The sequence below is a fragment of the Ranitomeya imitator genome, chromosome 5 (assembly GCF_032444005.1).
Source record: "Ranitomeya imitator isolate aRanImi1 chromosome 5, aRanImi1.pri, whole genome shotgun sequence".
Lineage (NCBI taxonomy): Eukaryota > Metazoa > Chordata > Amphibia > Anura > Dendrobatidae > Ranitomeya > Ranitomeya imitator.
In genome coordinates this window covers 82668972-82683914 of record NC_091286.1, presented here as the reverse complement: position 1 = coordinate 82683914, position 14943 = coordinate 82668972, and the positions used below count along the sequence as shown (strand labels likewise).

The following is a 14943-nucleotide window of genomic DNA, read 5'->3' as shown; positions in this document are numbered from 1 at the left end:
ACAGCTTTTCACTAGCATACTGTGTCTGAAAATTTACACGGCTCCAATAAAAACAGACAGCGATTCGTGGAGCCTGTGGCTTGGGCAGCACGAGAAAACAGGCTCCCTTTTAAAAAATAAAATTGCAATTTTCCACAGTACACATCAGAATAATGCCATACACCGCTTATGTAAACAGTACATACAGGCCAATGTAATACCAAAAACTAGTCAGTCGCACAGTACATATACAAAAAGCAGCAGTATTGGGCTCATGCTCCGTGGTCACCGCCAACCTGACCTGAATTTTCTGGCTCTATCCAAACTACCATTGTAACTACTGTGTGGGCGCACAAGCACATTTGCCACATGGGTTGCCAGAGGTTAATTATACAGCCATCAGATAACAAATTTAAACTTTTACTCAAAGAAGAAAGCTACTCTTAAATTAAAATGGTTCCCCTCCATAATTTTGATTCAGAACAGCATCTAGGAACCTACACAACTTTACTAGTATTTGGGTCACACACACACACCTGTTACTGGACTGTAGCTGAACCTACTTGTCTATTTATATAATTGCCTTGTAATGTTTTCATTTCCGGTTCTGTCCAGATGTCACCGTTTCCCAGAATTCCAAGAGGAGGAAGTTCACCGAACGCCATATTGGGACTCCCAAGTGATGTGTGACTCAATATGGAAACTGCTGCTGGTACCAACCTATTGCACAGTACCACCAGCGTGAACACCGTCACACCACACGCACACTATATGCCGTGCGCACCACTCACACAGCCTCTTTACGTGGTACCACCAGCGGAACATCGTCGTGAACACGCCGCTGCTAGGATCAGCCGAATGATTCAACCAACACGATCTGTCTGCACAAAGATGGCAGCGGTCTGATTTACTGTGTGCATTACGCACAGGTGAAGTGAATCATTCGGCTGATCCCGGCGGCAGATGCGTGACGTTCCTACAAGTAGAGGAAGCCGGTCACATTAAAGGGGGTTTCTCACGAACGAAAGTTCATTATAAAAATAGTTGTGTCTCACCCTGTACGGAGCATACCACATCTCCTAGGCAGGGGAGGAAGCAAAAGACTAAACTGACATTACAGCAGGGGATCCCAGTGGATTCATTTTGCGAGGTAAAATATTTCACTGACTTTAAAAAAAATATTTTACCTCACAAAATGTATCCTCTGGGGATCTCCTGCTGTAATGTCAGTATTGTCTTCGAGTTGAGAACAGCACAGGAAGGAGACGAGGGGGATAGCACACGGGGTAGACAGGTAAAAAAAAAAAAAAAAAAAAGAGCACAGGCTGGTGAAGTCAGCACATGGAGAAAGAGTGGATAGGTGGGTAAGCACATGGGGGCGGGGGGAATAGATTCTCAATGCTGCAAAGCCTGCCCCCATCGTGACATTGCCGCCCTCCATCTAGTATATACATAATGCACAATTTGGCCATTAATGCAGAGTTACATTTCAGCAGGTTAAAGAGCACCGCTTCAAAACGTGAATAATAATATATAGCGGGAATCTGAACTTGAATGCATGATCAAAGATAGAGCTTTCAGAGAAAGCAGTGAAGAACCAGCAGAAGAGCACAGGGATACACGTGTCTAGAACAATCGCACACTAAATCTAGGTGATCGACAGGTCTCTCATATGTATACAAAAGGAGAGACCTTTTAATCACTTGAAGCAAAGCGAGGAGAAGGTAGTCTGGGGCAGCGCCTATAGTCCCCGGTCAGCTCTTTTCTCCTAAATGTACATTACACGTTATCAAGCAGTTACAAGCATTTTTTCCTAGATCTTAAAGTGTTGAAAAGTTTTACCTGTAACTCCTTTTTCACTAGGTACATTTTTGCTTCGTTTTTTTCCCAATGTTTTTTTTCACCATCAGGTTTTTTTTTGTGTCATCAGGATTTGTGCTTTGATCCTTTTTTTTTTTTACATAGCGCATGTCACTTCTTTCAGTGTTTTTGCAGTGTTTTTCACCCACTGGTTTGAATAGGTGTTGGAAAAACCCTGCAAAAACGCAGGTATCATTATTTGCAGTGTGAACTTACCCTTAAGGTACCTTCACACTGAACAACATTACAACAATAATGATAGCGATCCGTGACGTTGCAGCGTCCTGGATAGCGATCTTGTGTTTGACACGCAGCAGTGATCTGGATCCTGCTGTGACATCGCTGGTCGGAGCTAGAAGGCCAGAACTTTATTTCGTCGCTGGATCACCGTGTGTTTAAAAAAAAAAAAAAACACATACTCACATTCCGGTGTCTGTCACATCCCTCGCCGTCAGCTTCCCGCACTGACTGAGCGCCGGCCGTAAAGCACAGCGGTGACGTCACCGCTGTGCTCTGCTTTACGGCCGGCCGGCGCTCAGTCAGTGAGGGAAGCTGACGGCCGTATCTCGCTGTGTGTGATCCCGGCCTCAATCAGTGCTGCCACATACTTTACAAAGCTGTTACCAAACTGTGCCCAGGCTAATGATGTTACCAATCGGTAATAGCCAAGTAAAGCACGTAGCAGTGATGGGCTAGTGGAAAGATCTCACACTTTCACTACACGAGGGGTAGTGGAGGGTAGTAGAATCCAACAACACAAGTTTGGACATGACATGCTAAGGCCTCTTTCACACTTCCATCTTTCTTTTTCCGTCACAATCTGTTTTGTGAAAAACGGATCCAGCAAATGGTGCTACTGGATCCGTTTTTTCTCATAGACTTGTATTCGTGACGGATGGATGGATGTAAAATAGCTGTTCGTCAGGCAGAGAAAGCGCACAGAGGAACGTTTTTTTTCTGTACCTCGAAGGGGGGGGGGGGAATTTAGGGAACGCTTAGTGACCGATCCTGCGCTGTCCGTTGTTGGCTATTATAAAAGCCTATGGATGCAGAATCAGTCGCTGACTGAGAAGCAGGAATCCAGCGACTGATGCAATCTTTTCAAACTGAGCATACGCGGAAGAATTTCCAGTCAATTCTTCCAGTCAGGGAAATTCTCTCTCGCTCTCTTTTACTATTGATGCTGCTTATGCAGCATCAATAGTAAAAAGATATAGCGTTCATAAATAAATAAAAAAAATCGTGATATTCTTACCTTACGGTGTCCCCCGCAGCCTTCTTAACGCCCTCCTCCCCTCCTTCCCCGATGCTCGCAATCCGTAACGACCAGACTTATAAAACTGTCCCACTAATTAACCCCTTCAGTGAACACAGTTAAATAAAAAAAAAAAAAAAGTGTAAAAAGAAAATGCTTTATCATACCGCCTAACAAAGTGGAATAAAGTGGAATAACACACAATTAATAAATGGATATAAATAAACATGGTACTGCTAAAACAGTCATCTTGGTCCCGCAAAAAATGAGCTGCCATACAGAGTCATCAGCGGGGAGGGGGGAGGTTGTCTGCTGTCTCCAATTTCGCCAGGGGGTCTTGCGGGGAACCAGGAAGGGAAAACGTGTCACACCTTCGGCTCTTTTGCAGAGAGATGTCAATTTCAGCCCGACACTATATCTGTGGGAAACTTTACACAAAGAATTTCAGAGAAAATAATATATTCATTGGGGGGAGCGGCCGTGGTCCAATAAAAAACAAGCAATTATAATATTAACCCGAGAGGCCATTCTAGAAATCTGACCTCCAAGTTAACTCTATAAATTAGGCTTGTACGCATACAAAGTTGTTCATAGATTGAGGGCAGCCGAGCTGATTTGTTCCAGTCTATATTCATCCCCCCCTCAGGAAACAGAAAGCAGACTACAAAGTTAGCTCAAGCACAATCTGGCGAATGTTGGAAAAACCAGATTTGGCGCAGATTATGAAAAACTGATGCGACTGATCATATATATATATATATATATATATCATGCTCAGTTTAAAAAAAAAAACGGAATCCGGCACCAGAATCCTCATTTTCTGGATCCGGCACCTTCCGGCTCCCATTCTAGCTAACAGCTGGAAGCCGGCGCTACCGGCTTTTTTGCCAGAGACAATGTTGCTATGGACATTTTTTCCAGAAATGGCAGATTTGCCGGATCTGGCGAAAACCGGACGAAACGCAATGTCATCCAGCGCAATCCGGCACTAATGCAAGTCTATGGGGAAAAAACTGGATTCGGCGGCAACATTCGCCAGATCCATTTTTTTAAAAAAATTCAGCCGGACTTAAGGTACCGTCACACTTGTCGGTATCGCTGCAGCGTCGCTAACGATCCGGATCGCTGCAGCGTCGCTGTTTGGTCGCTGGAGAGCTGTCACACAGACCGCTCTCCAGCGACCAACGATGCCGGTAACCAGGGTAAACATCGGGTAACTAAGCGCAGGGCCGCGCTTAGTAACCCGATGGTTACCATCCTAAAAGTAAAAAAAACAAACACTACATACTTACCTACAGCGCTGTGCTCTGCACTCCTCCTGTACTGTCTGTGTAAGCCCAGCGGCCGGAAAGCAGAGCGGTGACGTCACCGCTCTGCTTTCCGGCTGACCAACGCTCACACAGACAGTACAGGAGGAGTGCAGAGCACAGCGCTGGAGGACAGACGGCTGTAGGTAAGTATGTAGTGTTTGTTTTTTTTACTTTTAGGATGGTAACCAGGGTAAACATCGGGTTACTAAGCGCGGCCCTGCGCTTAGTTACCCGATGTTTACCCTGGTTACCAGTGAAGACATCACTGAATCGGTGTCACACACGCCGATTCAGCGATGTCTGCGGGGAGTCCAGCGACCAAATAAAGTTCTGGACTTTCTTCCCCGACCAGCGACAGCACAGCAGGGGCCTGATCGCTGCTGCCTGTCACACTGGACGATATCGCTAGCGAGGACGCTGCAACGTCACGGATCGCTAGCGATATCATCTAGTGTGACGGTACCTTTAGCCCGGCAGCGAAAACCTGATGTGTGAAAGTAGCCTAACCCTTGCAGGCGCAACCCCAAGCCGTGTGCTAAGAGCGGGTATGTAACAGTTAAAGTATTTTCTGTAACATATCTATGATTTAAGGGCATGAAAATTAAAAGGTGGAAAATTGCTATATTTTCGAAAATTTTGCCAAATTTCCCCTTTTTCTTTTCACAAATAAATGCTAGTAATATCAAAGAAATTTTACCACTATCATGAAGTACATGTCACGAGAAAACAATGTCAGAATCACCGGGATCAGTTGAAGCGTTCCAGAGTTAACACCTCAAAAAAGGGACAGTGGTCAGAGTTCTAAAAATTGGCCCGGTCATTAACGTGCAAAACCACCCTCCCTTGTGGGGTAAAGAGACTGTCAGCAGGGTTGTACATAGTAACCTACAGTGTCAGGTCGGCACCGTTTTACTGATTAAAACGATACATTGGTTGATGAAATCCATCTTCTGGTTGTTTCTTCATCTTTATTTTCAGTTTTGTGTTAACGAGATTCTCGTGCCCTAAGGCGGGGTTCATGTATGTGGTGCTCCGATTAGCTATTCATAATGCAGACTGCTGACAGGTCACTGATCCCTCACTGACCTGCCCCCTGTGCAAACATATACTAAGCAATCACCCCCTCCATTAATTGGTAGGCTGTGAGTGGCTGTCTCTTTAGTATTTTGCACCTGTATTGCAAACATCTTTGCTACATGAGCCGGCTGCATCCTGTAGTGCATTTGATCCAGGACCTGGGTAGTTAAGCGGTGCTGCCCCTTTTCAGCTGTATTTTTGCTTTTTACAGTACCAAACCGATGCGACTTCAGAAATTTCATGCACATGATTATTTTTCTGACTGAATTGGAAAACTACAGTTTCTTTCAAATCTGCAGCATGTCAATTCCATCAGCATCTTTTTCACCCCTAGAAAGCAGTAAGAAAATGAAAAACGAATGGCGCTTGGTGGGAAAAAAAAAGTACTGTAGACAAAGCACTCAATCCACACCCAAAAGTGCCACAAAGGGCCAATAAAGGTTTTTATTGCCAACAGAGTAGGTTTGGGCTGCAGAAAAATATAAATAAAAAAGGGCTTAGTGGAAACATAGCTAAAGGGTATTTGTACACAGAGTTTGAGAAGTCTTTTGAAAAAAGGACAATCTGAAAAATACCTGGGAAACAAACTCTTGAATGACTTACTATTCATTTACATTGTAAATCCACAGGTACTGAGGGGTATTCAATAATTTATCGAACTGAATATGAAAACAAAGTTTTCTGAGAGAATTGATCTACTTTTAAATGTAATTCCCATTGACTTCTGCTGCAGGAACCCACATTACTGCCTCTAACTACATTTTCATCAGAAAATCTTTGCTCAAGAAGAAATTTCTTCAGATTCCGAAATAGAAAGTAATTACCGACAGCCAGGTCTAGACTGTAGGGTGGATGGTTAAAGGGAACCTGTCACCCCGTTTTTTGAGATTGAGCTATAAATACTGTTAAATAGGGCCTGCGCTGTGTGTTCCTATAGTGTATGTAGTGTACCCCGATTCCCCATGTATGCTGAGAAATAACTTACCAAAGTCGCCGTTTTCGCCTGTCAATCAGGCTGGTCAGGTCGGGAGGGCGTGGTGACATCGGTGGTTCTTCCTCAGCTTTACGTTGGTGGCGTAGTGGTGTAGTGGTGAAGACACAGCGCGCGATCTGCGCTGTAATCCCTTGCATCGGTGGGGGCGGCCATCTTCCTGGGGCCGCGCGTGCGCAGATCGAGTGCTCTGCTGCACGGGGCTTCAGGAAAATAGCCGCGGGATGCCGCGCGTGCGCATTAGAGATCGCGGCGGCCATTTTCCCAAAGTCGAGTCTGCATCTCGGCTTTGGGAAAATGGCCGCCGCGATCTCTAATGCGCACGCGCGGCATCCCGCGGCCATTTTCCTGAAGCCCCGTGCAGCAGAGCACTCGATCTGCGCACGCGCGGCCCCAGGAAGATGGCCGCCCCCACCGATGCAAGGGATTACAGCGCAGATCGCGCGCTGTGTCTTCACCACTACACCACTACGCCACCAACGTAAAGCTGAGAAAGAACCAGCGATGTCACCACGCCCTCCCGACCTGACCAGCCTGATTGACAGGCGAAAACGGCGACTTTGGTAAGTTATTTCTCAGCATACATAGGGAATCGGGGTACACTACATACACTATAGGAACACACAGCGCAGGCCCTATTTAACAGTATTTATAGCTCAATCTCAAAAAACGGGGTGACAGGTTCCCTTTAAGCTCCATAACGCCGCATTCCCTGATATCAACTTGTGATATGCAGACTTAGGTGGCGAACACCTGCCGACAACTTCTCATGGAGTTTCTCTTTGATTGCATCATAGGCATCTCTAGTATTTGTTGTCTCGTGTGGTAGGAATTCTAATTTAAATGCCTTCTATACCTCTAAACACTGCTGCCATCATTCCAGCTGACTGCTGGACATACAATTTCTTTGGAGTTGATGGCCCTTTGTGCTTCCATTGCATGAATTCTTGTTTGGTCTCAGGATCATGGTGGTAGACCCATGTTTCATCACTTGTAATACTTAGAGAATAGAAGTCTCCTGCATTCTCTAAGCATGTCTAAATTTTCTTGGCTAAATTGCTGGCGACACGTTCTTTACTCAGGCATCAACATCCGGGAACTGACTGACATGATGATACTGGAAAAACTATAAGGCCATGTTCACACAGTGCGTTTTTTACCGCGGAACCGCGGCGGTTTTGCCGCTGCGGTTCCGCAGCTGTTTTCCATGCAGGGTACAGTACACTGTACCCTATGGAAAACAGGACACACTGTGCACATGGTCCGGAAATTGTAAAAAAAAAGACGCGCTGAATAGCTCCCGGAAAAAAGAAGGAGCATGTCAATTCTTTTTCCGGAGCCGCAGCGGTTCTGCACCCATAGACCTCCATTGTGAGGTCCAAACCGCAGTAAAACCCGCAGATCAAAAATATATCTGCGGGTTTTACTGCGATTTGATGTGCAGAACCGCTGCAGCAGGAAGTGCGGGGAGCGGGCGGAAGTGCGTGGGCGGAGTGTGGCTGCCCCCCCCCGTGTTCCGATCCCGCCCCCCCGTGCTCCGATGCCCCCCCCAGTGCTCCGATGCCCCCCCCCCAGTGCTCTGATGCCCCCCCCGTGCCCTAATCTCCCCCCCTTATACTCACCCGGCGTCCCGGTGTCCGTCCGGCCGTCTTCTCCCTGGGCGCCGCCATCTTGCAAAATGGCGGGCGCATGCGCAGTGCGCCCGCCGAATCTGCCGGCCGGCAGATTCGTTCCAAAGTGCATTTTGATCACTGAGATATAACCTATCTCAGTGATCAAAATAAAAAAAATAGTAAATGACACCCCCCCCCCTTTGTCACCCCCATAGGTAGGGACAATAAAAAAAATAAAGAATTTTTTTTTTTTTTTTTCACTAAGGTTAGAATAGGGGTAGGGTTAGGGGTAGGGTTAGGGTTAGGGGTAGGGTTAGGGTTAGGGGTAGGGTTAGGGGTAGGGTTAGGGGGTAGGGTTAGGGTTAGGGTATTTTCAGCCATTTTAACCCTAAAAAAATTCCTAGAAAACACACAGACTCTGGCTAGAAAACTGCATAAAAAAAAACGCATCAATAACGCATCAAAAAACGCATCAAAAACGGACCAAAAAAGGACCAAAAAAAGGACCTGCGTTTTCTGCCAAGAGCTGCAGTTTTTTAAAAAACAGTCAGGAAAAAAAAAGGATGGAAATCCTGAACGTGTGAACATACCCTAACACTAACCAGACAACCTTCCAAAAATCATGGCCTCCACTTTATGGCACAGGGATTTTCTCCCTACCCCATATAAACTACTTGGCCCAAAACTTTGCTTGGTAGTAGGAATAATGATGATCATCACCATCATATACAGCAATCATCCTTTCATGGATTTCATTAGGCTTCTTTTCTTTAGTAATTAATTCAATAACTTAAGGCTATGTTCACACGTTCCCGATTTCCCTCCTTTTTTTTCAGGACTAAAAACCGCAGCTCTTGGCAGAAAACGCAGGTCCTTTTTTTGGTGCGTTTTTTGATGCAGTTTTCTATGCAGAGTCTGTGTTTTCTAGGAAGTTTTTTAGGGTTAAAATGGCTGAAAATACCCTAACCCTACCCCTATTCTAACCTTAGTGGGGGGGGAGGGGTCATTTACTATTTTTTTTATTTTGATCACTGAGATATAACCTCTCTCAGTGATCAAAATGCACTTTGTAACGAATCTGCCGGCCGATTCGGCGGGCGCACTGCTCATGCGCCCGCCATTTTGCAAGATGGCGGCGCCCAGGGAGAAGACGGCCGGACGGACACCGGGAGGCCGGGTAAGTATATGGGGGTGAGATGAGGGCACGGGGGGGGGGGGGGGGTGGGGCGTCGGAGCGCGGGGGTGGCATCGGAGCATGGGGGGCAGCCACACTGCAGCGGTTCTGCACCACAAACCGCAGAAAACACGCAGATATTTTTTTCATCTGCGGGTTTTACTGCGGGTTTGACCTCACAATGGAGGTCTATGGGTGCAGAACCACTGCAGTTCCGCAAAAAGAAGTGACATGGTACTTCTTTTTTACCGCGGCTATTCAGTGCGGCTTTTTTCGCGATTTTCTGCAATGTGGGCACAGCAGTTCCTGTTTTCCATAGGGTACATTGTAATGTACCCTGCATGGAAAACAGCTGCGGGAAAATCGCGGCGATTCCGCATGAAAAAAAGGATGGTGTGAACATGGCCTAAAGCTCCAAATCGCTCACTTTCTTTGCAGATAAGGACTGCAGTGAACTTGCCATTCTGTCAGGGCCTTCATCAGACTTAAAGAGGACCTGTCAAGTTTTTAATGTCTGAACTAAGACTGGTATCTTAATCAGCACATGTGCTGCATTCCATAACATATTCCATATAACACCCTTAATTCCCCCTGTATACATCCCAGGTTTTGTCTTTAGAGCTTTTTTCCTTCTGTTTCAGGTTTTGAAAAGAAAGTGAATGTAGTTTCTTTGAAGCGGCAGCTGATGGGATACATTCCAAACTAGGCACAGTCCAAGGCTACAAAATAAGCTTCAGATGGGAAAGAGGGTTAAAAGAAAAAAAGAAAAAAAAAAAAAAACCACACCTTCAACGATACTCCAGGAAACAAAAAATAAAATGGCAGAAAAAGGAGTTTCTTGAAGTTTTTCCCTTTTATGTCTGTAGGTTTCCTGTCCCTGAAGGGCGGATCCCCTCTGTCGTAGTGCTGTCATGGCGACTGAATAAATACCTTGCATATGGATTAAGCGACATAGCGAAACAGAAGAACTAGAGTACATAAGGTACTCACCCTATGGCATAAAAAAAAAAAAAAAAAAAAAAAAACACTAATTTGGCAAGACAGTGCCATCTTCTGACTGGCCGGAAGTCAGAAGCTACGTCACAAGCGCTCAATACAAGTCTATGAGAGGGAAGCAGGCAGTCTTTCTCCTGACTGGCCTTCGCTGACCATGTAGACTTGTTTTTAAGGCTTTTTTTCTTTGTGATTTTAACCACTCTTCACACAACAGAAACTGACTGAAGAATGCACATACTAGTTTTAACCACTTCACAGTTTCTATACCCCAGAGCCTTTAAAAGTAGTAACAAAAGACTGAACATGTGCACAGCAATCTCCCTCTCATACTGTAGTGCATTAGGTTTATTTTGCTCTGCACGTAATCAGGAGTATTTCGGGAAGAATCCACCTGGAAAAGAAGAAGTCATATGTATATACCTTACATGATCTGCCTGTAAAAGCAGTGGCAAGAGCGAGCTCTATCCCTGGCTATTAGTCGTAGCGACCTTTGTCTAACATCCGCACTAATCCATTCCTCCGATTCACGGCTCCAAGACTTCTCCCAAGTTATTAATTTATATGGCACCATTGATTCCATGGTGCTGTACATGAGAAGAGGTTACATACGAATTCCAGATATCACTTACAATAAACAAACCAACAGTGACAGACTGATACAGAGGACACAAGAACCTGCCCTTGTGGGCTTACATTCTACAGGGTTGCACCAGTCCTTTGGAATGCTCTACCCCAAGAAATTAGGACTAAAGATACCGTCACACTCAGCAACGAGAACGACAACGATCTGTGACGTTGCAGCGTCCTGGATAGTGATCTCGTTGTGTTTGACACGCAGCAGCGATCTGGATCCCGCTGTGCCATCGCTGGTCGGAGCTAGAAGTCTTTATTTCATCATCAGGTCGGCGTGTATCGTCATGTTTGACATCAAAAGCAACGATGCCAGCAACATTTTACATGGAGCTAACAACCAGCGAGAACGATAAGCGAGTCGCCGTTACGTTACTGGATCGCTCCTGCATCGTTCTGGAGTTGCTGTGTTTGACGTCTCTACAGCAACCTAAACAGCGACGCTCCAGCGATTGGCTCGTTGTCTATATCGCTGCAGCGTCGCTGAGTGTGACGGTACCTTTACTACAACTTAACCAGTTTTAGGTGCACCTTAAAAACACATCTGTTTAGATCAGCCTATCACGTTCCCTAATCAAAGACACACACACACACACGGTGGTCCAAAAGTAGGTGGACAGTATTTGTAATAGGGCTATGGAGAGGGAGATTTATCAAGCATGGTGTAAAGTGAAACTGACTCAGTTGCCCTTAGGAACCAATAAGATTCCACTTTTCATTCTTCACAGACTATTTGGAAAATGAAAGGTTGAATCTGATTCAGTTTCCCTTGGCAACCAATCAGATTCAACCTTTCATTTTCCAAAGAGTCTGTGAAGAATGAAAAGTGGAATCTGATTGGTTCCTAAGGGCAACTGAGTCAGTTTCACTTTACACCATGTTTGATAAATCTCCCCCTTCATAACCCCATTACACATACTGTCCACCTACATTTGTAGATTCTCAAAAAAATATAAAGGGAACACATACCACATCCTAGATATCACTGAATGAAATATTTCAGTTGCAAATCTTTCTTCATTACATAGTGGATGGGGTTAAGAACGATAAAACCTAGAAATTATCAATGTAAATCAAAATTAATATCCCAGGGAGGTCTGGCTTTGGAATGATGCTCAACATCAAGAGGAAAATGAAGTTACAGGCTGATCCAAATTCAGTGGAAATGCCTCAAGACAAGCAAATGATGTTCAGTTGTGTGTGCGTTGCCTCCATGTGCCTGTATGACCTCCCTACAACGCTTGGGCTTGCTCCTGATGAGGCGGCGGATGGGCTCCTGAGAGATCTCCTCCAAGACCTGGACTAAAGCATCTGCTAACTCCTGGACAGTCTGTGGTGCAACGTCAAACGTTGGTGGATAGTGCAAGACATAATGACCCAGATGTGTTCAATCGGATTCAGGTCTGGAGAACGGGTGGGCCAGTCCATAGCTTCAATGCCTTCATCTTGCAGGAACTGCTGACACTCCAGCCACACAAGGTCTGGCATTGTCCAGCATTAGGAGGAACTCAGGGCCAACAGCACCAGCATATGGTCTCACAAGGGGTCTGAGGATCTCATCGTGGTACCTAATGGCAGTCAGGCTACCTTTCGTGAGCACATGGAGGACTGTGCGGCCCTTCAAAGAAATGCCACAACATTACTGACCCACTGCTAAACCGGTCATGCTGAAGGATGTTGCAGGCAGCAGATCGCTCTCCACGGCGTCTCCAGGCTGTGACGTCTGTACATGTGCTCAGTGTGAACTTGTTTTCATCTGTGAAGAGCACAGGGCGCCAGTGGCGAATTTGCCAATCCTGGTGTTCTGTGGCAAATGCCAAGCATCCTGCATGGTGTTGGGCTGTGAGCAAAACCCCCATCTGTGGACGTCGGGCACTCAGACCATCCTCATGGAGTCAGTTTCTAACCATTTGTGCAGACATGCACATTTATGGCCTGCTGGAGGTCATTTTGCAGGGCTCCTCCTGGAACTCCTTGCACAAAGGCTGAGGTAGCAGTCCTTCCTGCTGCTGGGTTGTTGCCCTCATATGGCCCCTTCCACATCTCCTGGTGTACTGGCCTGTCTCCTGGTAGCGCCTCCAGCCTCTGGACACTACGCTGACAGACACAGCAAACCTTCTTGCCGCAGCTCGCAGTGATGTGCCATCGTGGATGAGCTGCACTACCTGAGCCACTTGTGTGGGTTGTAGAGTCCGTCTCATGCTACCACGAGTGTGAAAGCACAACCAACATTCAAAAGTGACCAAATCAGCCAGAAAGCATTGGTACTGAGATGTTGTCTGTGGTCCCCACCTGCAAAACCACTCTTTTATTGAGTGTTGATAATTGCCATCTGTTGTCTATTCCATTTGCACAACAGCATGTGAAATTGATTGTCAAACAGTGTTGCTTCCTAAGTTGACAGTTTTATTTCACAGAAGTTTGATTTACTTGGAGTTATATTCTGTTTAAGTGTCCCCTTTATTTTTTTTGAGCAGCGTATATTATATCCTCTAATCATAACCCTCCATTAAACGCCATCCCTCCCAAAAGTACCACAAATATTGGCTGGCGACAAGTTCACGCAGCCTTTATCTGCCCCCACTAAGTCAAGATGGCTGGACCATCATTGTAAATGAGCACCTGTACTTTAGCGATAAAAACGCTATAAAACCGCAAAAAAAATGGCATACAATAAGCATCCCATCATTTAGAATGAACTCCGCATGTTTTGTGCACATGATGCGTTGTTTTCCGCGAAAAAAACGCATCGCGGTAAAAAACGCAGCATGTTCATTAATTTTGCGGGTTTTTTTGCGGATTTCCCACTACAAAATGCATTGGGAAGTGTCCGGAAAAAAACGCGGCAAAAACGCATGCGGTTTTTTTTGCGGATTTCTTGCAGAAAATGTCCGGTTTTTCTCAGGAATTTTCTGCGAGAAATCCTGAACGGGTGCACATAGTCTAAGTTTACAGTGAGCTATTTAAAATTACTTTTTAGTCATTGTGAAACTGAAAGTGATCCGGAAGTCACAACTCGATGTCAGTCTGTGAATCAAAACAGGGCTCTTAACTTTACGTTGAGAGTGACTTCTGGTCAATCAGAAGCTGAGGTCACAAGATGACAACGTGCTTCCCCCACAGGTCGGTCACTGTCGGTCTGTGCTCTGTGCCATCACTATCCTTGCTGCGGCTGAAAAAAATATATATTTTTTTCCTGATCTTTCTTAATCTACCCCAAAGCCCCTCTTACCACCCCTACTTCTGCCACAGAGTGCTGATCAATACTTCATCACTCGATTTTTAGCAGGGCTTTTTTCGGTGTGTCCTCCAGCTGCTGACTGTTGATCAGCGTTTTCTACGGCTTTTCACATCCCTGTCTATTTTTTTTCTTTCCCCACCTTTGCAGCACCTATGTGCGTGTGTCCTGCAGGCGCCGATCTCTGATCGGTGACAAATCACTGATCAAAGTCTGATCGCTGTTTTCCCAGGACACCCCATTGCACCACTTTGTGTGTGCGCGTCCTACAGCCGATCAGATGCACACAACTGATTAGCAGCTGCGCTCGCTTGAGGCTATGTGCACACGTTCAGGAATTCATGCAGAAAATTCCTGTGGAAACCCGGACATTTCTGCCAGATTTCCGCATGAAATCCGCAAACGGTTTTTTGCGTGGTTTTGACGCGTTTTTTGCGCGTTTTTTCCCGGATATTTTCCCAATGCATTAGACAGTGGGAAATCCGTGAAAAAAACTGCAAAATTAATGAACAGGTTCATTATTTTTCCGCAATGCTTTTTTCATGCGGAAAAATGCACATCATCATGTGCACAGAAATTGCAGATTCCATTATAAATGATGGGATGCTTAATGTATGCAGATTATTTGCGGTTTTATAGCGTTTTTATAGCGCAAAAACACTAAAAAACCGCAAATAATCTGCAACGTGTGCACATAGCCTAACTCTCCCTCACCCCCTTTAGCACCACATCTGTGCGTGAGTCCTACAGCCGTCAAGCGCTGACATCACTGACCGACCTCTGGTTGTTCTTGGGTTTAAAATAAATAAACAACATTTTA

The 14943-nt window shown here is 45.6% G+C and overlaps 1 protein-coding gene across 2 annotated transcripts in view; it reads right to left on the bottom strand.

Moving 5' to 3' along the window:
* Nucleotides 1-14943, bottom strand: part of XPO1 (exportin 1) — a 109538-nt gene that overhangs the window by 76567 nt on the left and 18028 nt on the right. The gene's annotated exons all lie outside the window — the stretch shown is intronic.